This window comes from Notothenia coriiceps, unplaced genomic scaffold (genome assembly GCF_000735185.1).
Source record: "Notothenia coriiceps isolate Sejong01 unplaced genomic scaffold, NC01 NC01_scaffold00024027, whole genome shotgun sequence".
Taxonomy (NCBI): domain Eukaryota; kingdom Metazoa; phylum Chordata; class Actinopteri; order Perciformes; family Nototheniidae; genus Notothenia; species Notothenia coriiceps.
Window position 1 is genome coordinate 1 of NW_011356728.1, and position 7,930 is coordinate 7,930.

General features: G+C 40.6%; 1 long non-coding RNA gene across 1 annotated transcript in view; it reads right to left on the reverse strand.

The window, feature by feature from the left end:
• Window positions 1-2,816: 2,816 nt before the first annotated feature.
• The window catches only part of LOC104954825 (uncharacterized), an 11,211-nt gene continuing 6,097 nt past the window's right edge, over window positions 2,817-7,930 (reverse strand). The window contains exons 2-3 of the long non-coding RNA XR_799391.1: window positions 7,543-7,546; window positions 2,817-3,088 (exon numbers count right to left, since the gene is read on the reverse strand). This is a non-coding gene — a long non-coding RNA (uncharacterized lncRNA). The remainder of the gene's footprint in view (window positions 3,089-7,542; window positions 7,547-7,930) is intronic.

Genomic DNA, 7,930 nt, shown 5'->3' on the forward strand with positions numbered 1-7,930 from the left:
AGTGATGACATCATCGTGTTCCATTACACAGGTGTTTGTATTGAGCTAATGAGGCGTCCAGAGATCAAAGGTTTCCATTGTTCTGGATGAGAGATAAACCTCTTACATGAGAACGTTTTGTGGAAGAACCGTAACAGATATCTGTGAAATTTCAAAACGTGAAGCATGTCAAGGAAGTTGAGTATCTGAAGTGTAATTGTTGTGTACTTTCGGGTTAATAATGTGGCCTTTTTGGCAGTTTAACTAAAGGTGTGCGGCTGCTGCTGTGAGGAAATATCTGCCTGAAATTACAATGGGCTTTAATGGAGACATGTTGAACGTTATTGTCACTTCATGCCCTCAAGAGGCACTATGTTTAATTATTTGTCATTTTTCAAGCTACGGGATGTTTTCCTACATTTGTCATGAAAAATTGTGTCTCAGGAATGTAGGGTTTGGGAATTATGGCAGTTTAAAAAAAATATATGAAGGCAAATTTCAAACTGTCCTCCACTCTAACTCTGACATCACGCACTCTGCCTTAACGAGCTGCGCAATGTTAAAGTTCAAATGTTAAAAATGTGATGAATTATGGGATGTATCTCTGGTATTATGAAAGTTATGAATGAGAAAAGTAATAGCCATCGATTCCCGACCGATCTGAACGTTTTGATGTTTGAACGGAGTTTCTGCGATGTTCAATGCGGGAGGAGAAGCGCGGCAAAATAAGTCGGCGGAATAATACACTTTTCGTGCGTAGAATAACAGTTAGTTGGAATGCTGTTAACAGCATTCCCACTAAATAAATGTAGTGGAGTAAAAATACCAGGTTAACCTTAAAGAAAGCCTTCAGAATTACAAAAGACCCCCATCACCCCAGCCACAAACTGTTCTGTCTGCTGCCGTCTGCCAGGCGGTACCGCAGCATCCGGACTAAAACCACCAGACTCAGGGACAGCTTCATCCCACAGGCCATAAGACTGTTAAACAACTGAACTTAGAAACAACATCCATAACATTCATCTGGCTGCTACTTAGAAATTATTTGTCTAATATATTATATTCCAATCACTTGTATATAGACTCTTATTGCACTATTTCACTATTTTTCCTTTTGTATTTACTTGCACTATTTTTTCTGTCCATCTGTTTTATTGTGTTGCACTTTTGGAGGAGCCTGTGACCTAAGATTTTCATTGTTATAACTACACTGTAGCTATGTACGTATGACTAATAAAAGGCGTAACCTTGGCGCACTGCCACTCCAACGTCCAATCACAGAGCTTGAGGACTAATCACTGGGTTTGTCAAGCAAAGCGCATGGTGTAGTCCCAAACGATAGCTGAGGATTCTGGGTAGTGTAGTGTCTTTTGCCATCCTAAACTCCGAAAAAATATTTGTTTCTCCGAATGGAAGGGGGAAAATACAAAAGCATTGTACACAATTTAGACCAATCAATGTTGGACCGATGCGGTGCTTCCCTGAGCGTCAAATATTGCCGCCGATGGGAATACATTGCAATCAGTTGAAAGCTCTTTGCGTCCGTTTATGAAGCTGAAGGAGCCTCGGTGCACCATAACCGGACGCCACGGGACCCTGACCAAGCGTCTCTACTGGACGATCAGGGAGTGTGTTGGTTTAGTGTAATGTAAAACCCAGATTTTATGTTTTTTTCCCCAATTGTATTACTTTTTTATCACCATAGATAAAGTTCAGTTAGGGTCTTATTCAATAACCAACATATTTGCATATTACATATTTGTGACATGGACTTCTACATGCTCAGCACTGTAAGACATATCAGCGTTCAGGCATGGGATACATGAATACATTGTCTTAAAGGGTTTAGCCTTTCCTGCACATATTTTAACTCCTCCCTTGATATCCTCCCATTCTTTTTCTCATTCTTCACAGTTTGTGACCGAGGTCAAACCTCCCTCTGACTTCACTGACTTCACAATTAAACTGCTCTCAGATTCGCACTCCATGTGTGTCATTTCTGTATGCATAAGCCCCAACAAGCACCTACTTTGGTTTAACCTGATAAAGACTGCTCTTCCATTCCCACATGCATATCCATCTTTCCTGCGTCAACCCCAATCCAGCCTGAGCGTGCATGGAGAAAAGACAGAGGCCAGCCAATAAGCTGCATGGCTCTTCCTACATTATGAAAGGACAGAACCCCGGCGCTAATTGGTTTTCATTTTGATCTCGCCAGCCTTTGAATATGTCTGCCACCCCTCGGGTAATGGAATGGGCCTGACCACTTTAATTACCCACCACTGCTGAGAGAGTCAGAGAAGAAGAGAGAGAAGAGAGATGGAATAAAGGAAAGATGATGGAAGAACAATCCGGCAGCTGGAGACTGAGTGAGTAAGAGACGAAGAGGGAATTATTCAGTAGGTGAAGGAATTTCACCAGTGTGCGTGACCATGACTATAACCTTGTTGTTGGTCCTTTGTGAGTCCCATACATTGGTCACTATGGTTACAGAGTTCAAGGCTAGCAGAAATGGTTTCCATCCTTAAAAGGCAATCATGTGTAACAAGGGTTGTTGTTGTTTGTTTGGGGTCCAGTTTCAGGTTTGTAAGATATACAGATTAGCTTAACGCTAATGCTAACTGTTACGTGCCGTGTTTGTGTGTGTCTCCCTCCCCCTCTCCCCCTTATTGTCTCCCTCCAGGTGCAGCCTCTCCCTCAGGTGCTCCCAATCAGGGCCTCCATAAAGGACCTGAGGAAGACTACAGTCTCCCTCTCCTCTGGCATGTGTGCATAATTTGTGCAGCATGTGTGGTGTGGTGTGGTGCAGTGTAGTGTCTCTGTGTGAGGCCTAGTTTAACCTGTGTTTTGTTTATTGTTAGAAGATGTGCTCCAGTTTACCTTTTTGTGTATTGTTTAATTTAGTCACTTTCTTTTTGAAGAAAGTTGTTCTTAGTTACTTTAAGTTTGTTTTGCAAATTGGCTGGTGAGCCTCTTATATTTTATATTAATTAAAGCATCACCTTGTGGCTTCAACAATCAGTTTATTATTCTCCTTTTTTCTCTCTCCCGGTTATTTTATATTTTTGTTACTTCCCTTTGCACCCCTAGTCCAGGAGGGAACGTAACACTAACGAATTACAATAACATGAAATATTTGCCTAGAAGTTCAACATTACAAGTTGCTACCTGACAAAAAACCAGAGGATAACCAAAGTGATTACAATGTAATCTAAACATTAACCACAAAGATAATCCTGGTAATTTGATGCTGCCTGAGAAAAGGGAATCCACAAATGACCGTGTACAACATGCTGTGCCAATCAATAAGCAAGTTGTTGAGATATTCTACTAGAAATATAACCCTTCACGGTAGTCAGAGGATCGGTAAAGTCATTAGGACTCGTCTTGTGGGGACCATAATGCCTATACATGGCATTACGGGAAAACAACAGAAGTCAGTGTCAATAACTTGCACACCAATGTTTAACATAACTGTAAAGAGTTGTTCCAATCCAAAAGGGAGCAGACCTTCTCTGGTTGGATGAAGCATTTCATTAGTCCGGAGACAGCACTTCATTTGGACTTGCATTAGCTGCTTAGCATCAGCTGTTTCATTCATGATTAGTCATCACTGCCTAATTCCTCTGCTTTGTGTCTATCAGCTTAGTCTTAACATCCTATCAGTCATGCCAGATCTAATGTGTCAATGTTTGGACTTTTCACATTTTATACTTGCCATTCTCCGTCAGTAAGCTTTTTTCTGTTCTGTTCTAACTCTCCTGTCATTTCAGACCCTCCTATTTGCCTCCTCCTGTCAGTAGATCCATCTAACCTGCTCATCATCTCCGCTCACCTGTCCCCATTCCCTAATCAGCTCTGAAGTATGCATACAGGTCCACTTCCTCTCAATTACTGCCAGATTTTATTTGCGCCATGAAAATTAGCCTTCCAGGGTTTTTTGTTTTACATTTAGCCTGGCTCTTCACCTAGTTTGCCTGCCTGATGGATTTTTGTATCGTTGTTTGACTTTTTGTGAGCAAAGACTTTGTTTTTCGCACCCCTGCTTATGTTTTTTTGTCCTTAAGCAGTGATAAAATGTTTATGTATGTGATTATTAAGGGAGCATTAGCTTTCTCAACAGAGTCCTTGTTTTTACTTGGATTATCAGAGCTACGTTAACCTGTTAACCTGTTAAGCCCCGAGCCTGTTTTTCAGGCCTTACGCTCGAAAATGACATTCCCAAAACAAATGACCATATCTTCTAAAAGGGGTAAATTAATAATCTTTTTTCTCAAAATAATGACAAACTTATGAGTTGGATGTAGAAAAGCCAGAATCAATATAAATGTTTTTATTTTAAAGTAAATTCAGATTGAACATAGTAAAAAAGAAAAAATTATAGTGTCCGTCCAAAAAAAAACATTATAGTGAAACTACCATTGAATGATGGGATAGAAGACTAAAAGCTTTAGGAATCCAAACTATAACATATAGTAAGTACCCTGTATCAAGATTGATGCAAAACAAGTGACATTTAACCTTTTTAGGGAGATTTAGAACAAAAAGACCCACCTTTGGGGTCATTTGGGTGTATATGCCGTTTCTCTAGAATCCATTGGTCGATTTTGGTGATTGACACCTCTTTTGAACCATTAGAGCCAATATAATCGAAGGGGAAGTTCCACATACACACACACACGTTACCATTGAGGAGTGAGTGTGACGCGCACGCAGTCGAAAGCTATGTTACGCTCTGAAAACTGAAACTATAGGCTCAAACTAGTAAATATGAAGATAGATTATCAGTAATCATTAAAAGTGAAACAGACACATTGGATTAACCTTCAACAGAGTTTTTCTCGTTTTGATGCCATTGAACACAATTTTTGATCAGAAACAGCTAAAGGTAAGGCCTGGTTCCAGAAAAAATTAATCAGGGTGCATCCGAGATTAGAGAGGGTGCAGTGGTAAAGTGTTATTTTTATAAGTGGGGAGTGGACCTAACACCCTCTAGGGGGGTCATCATCTCCTCTAGGAGGGTCCTCACCTCCTCTAGGGGGGTCCTCACCTCCTCTAGGAGGATCCTCACCTCGTCTGGGGTCTGGGGGCATGCTCCCCCGGGAAGATTTTTTTTAAAATATTTAAGTTAAAAGCATCAATCTGGTGCACTTTAAGAGCAAAATGAAGAGATCTATGGATCTATGTGCTCTTTGCTTGATGTATGCCTTCCCAGTCCCTTATCACGTACAAGAGCATGGCGCCAGTTGTTGTAGCCAGTTGTGGTGAAGGCATCTGACTTACTTGAACCGAAATGTCTACATGCATAGCAGAAGATGGCATCTTTTTTACATGAATATTCCAGCCAATCTCTGTTTTGAAACCATGAGCTACAAAATGAGCGCCTTACCCCGCTGTACAGGCGAGTTGGGTACTTTTTTTAATATACCTGGGCAGGCTCTGTTTTGCCGAGGTCCTCTGGCACTTGCAGGCCGCCGAGGGGTGGCGGTGTTTGGGGCAACGAAGACGGCTGCGGCTGCTCCGCCTCCGTGGGCGAGGCGGGCAAAGCCGGCGAGTCGGGCGGGAGGACGTTAGTGTCCACGACAGTGGCCGCGGGTAACGTAATGTCCCCCATGATCTGTTATTACCTGCAGTAGATGCAGTGTTACTGAGGGCTGGTTGTTTTAACTATTTTCTGATGTCCATCATTGACTGCTGTGTAAGCACCTTGTAGATGATGAACGCGCAGCGGCACAGGTCACGCACACCTTACATAATAACGTTACTTAGGCTTATCGTTTAAATTGACCAAATAAATGCAGCAGACAATGTTATTTAACCAGAATTACAATTTATTTTATTTCAACTATTTTCTTCTTCTTATTATTATTATTATTATTATTATTACATATTTAATATGTTTGACTTTTCGTTTTTTTTTCACTTTTCAAATGAGGGTGCATAACGACTTAACTTACCCTTATGCACCCCCTTAGACCCGGGCCTGGGTAAGACATACTGACCGTGTTTGCTCCTTAAAGGTCTGTGTTGTGATATCTATGTTTGCTTCCCCTGTCGCAAGTTCTGATCGCACAGTGATGATACTTATATTTCTGGAATCTGTGGAATCTCAGCTTGCTAATCGATGTCTTGTATTTTCAGATCCGATATGCAATTAGGGTATCTATACCTAGAGTTCTGTTCTAAGTGCGTTAGCATTGTTTCGCTCAGGGCTCATTTTTTCGCTCAGGGCTCATTTAGACGCTTCTTGTGAGACTTGTGTTTTGTTTTGGTAAAAATTGTTCATATCGTCAATTAGCTGAGTTTCTTGCCGTTAAGTGAGTATGACACATTAATAGGTTTTTAAATGTTAAGAAGCACTGAGACACAGTTTTTAAAAAAAAGACCAGGTTAACAGGTTAACTGCATTGATGATTTATCAAATCATACCAGATAATGTAGTGCATTTCCATGGGTTAGCAGCAAGCAACCGGTGATATATGGACATCCCCAATTACAGGTTTCTCTTCATTGGCTCTTTACAGCTAATTATACGGGCGGGGGGCCTCCGGGTTGAACAGGTTAAAGAACAACACCATTTTCTGCCAATTATAGAGGTTTTAACATTACCTAACTGAAATGGTCCTGTTGATAATTTTATATTTTAAAGTTTTTAGTTGTTAAAATCGCAAATGTATTCATAGTATGCCAATCATTGATCAAAGAAAGTAGTAGGCGACACATTTTTATTCAATTTCTTGGTTATTTGATTAAAATGTCATATAGGCTGCTTATTCAAGTTTTGGAAATGTTATAAAAGGTCTCCAACCCCTAACCCTACTTTTATCGGATATGTATGGGTGGGGATGTGTTTGTCTTCTGCCTCTCTGTGTGTGTATATTAGCCTTGGATCCTGATATTGATGGCTTTGAGGCAAGGTCAATGGGCCACGGTGACTGCCTGAATGTCTACTCTCTTAGGCTGGGACCAATAGATCATTTCAGGGAGGGAGAGAGAGTGCAAGAGAGGGAGCCACGGAGTGGGGAGAGAAATAATATAAAATGTTCATATGGAGGGTCAAAGGGCACTGCTCTGAGATCTCATCCTGGGACCAACAGCATATGCAGAAAGAAGCAATATCAAGTGAAGACCATCCGTTATGTCAAAGCAAGTGAGTGACTCATTCAGGTCCCAAGCCACACGTTGGATTTTCAGCAACTGCCTCAATGTCAAATAAAATGATGCCCATGAGCCACTTCCAAAAGTTGTTTTAAAATGCTCTCCTCTTGTGGCTTTTGAATCACCAGTTGAATGGCCACTGAAATGATGCGTATGACTGACACTTCAAAGATGGATTAACCCCAGCCCGCCTCCTGATTGTCCAAAATCAAAGAACAATGGTTTAGCAATATTGCACCACAACAAGGGTGTAACTTTGGTTTGAGAAGTGGTGGGGACACAAAACAGGGGGTCCTCCGCAATGAAACATTGTTCTCGATTTAATTCCATTTCCTGCCTTTCTACAAATATATATTAGGGACTATGGCAATAAAAATGTGTAGTGTGTATAATGAGTGTGCAAACTTATCTATCCATGAACCTGTTTTATTTGTGATGACCTCACATCCTATAGGGGGGTCCGGGGGCATGCACCCCGGTAAGATTTGTTTCTTTAAATTGAAGTTAAAGGCATCAATCTGGTGCACAAATTAAGAGATTTATGGATACAGCTCTCAACACTCATATGAAACAGAACTGTATATATTTCAATACTCCAAAAACCATTAGAATATGCTCACAACCAATAACACATCATTGATATACTCCTCTCTCCTATCTTTATCTTACCTAGTCTGCATTCTTTCTTTTTATTTATGCATATTTTACTAATCACTTCCCTTTCAAACTGTGTTTTTAATTTTTTACTGACATTGGAATTACTTTTTAACTTATTTTGAACAACTATATTAAA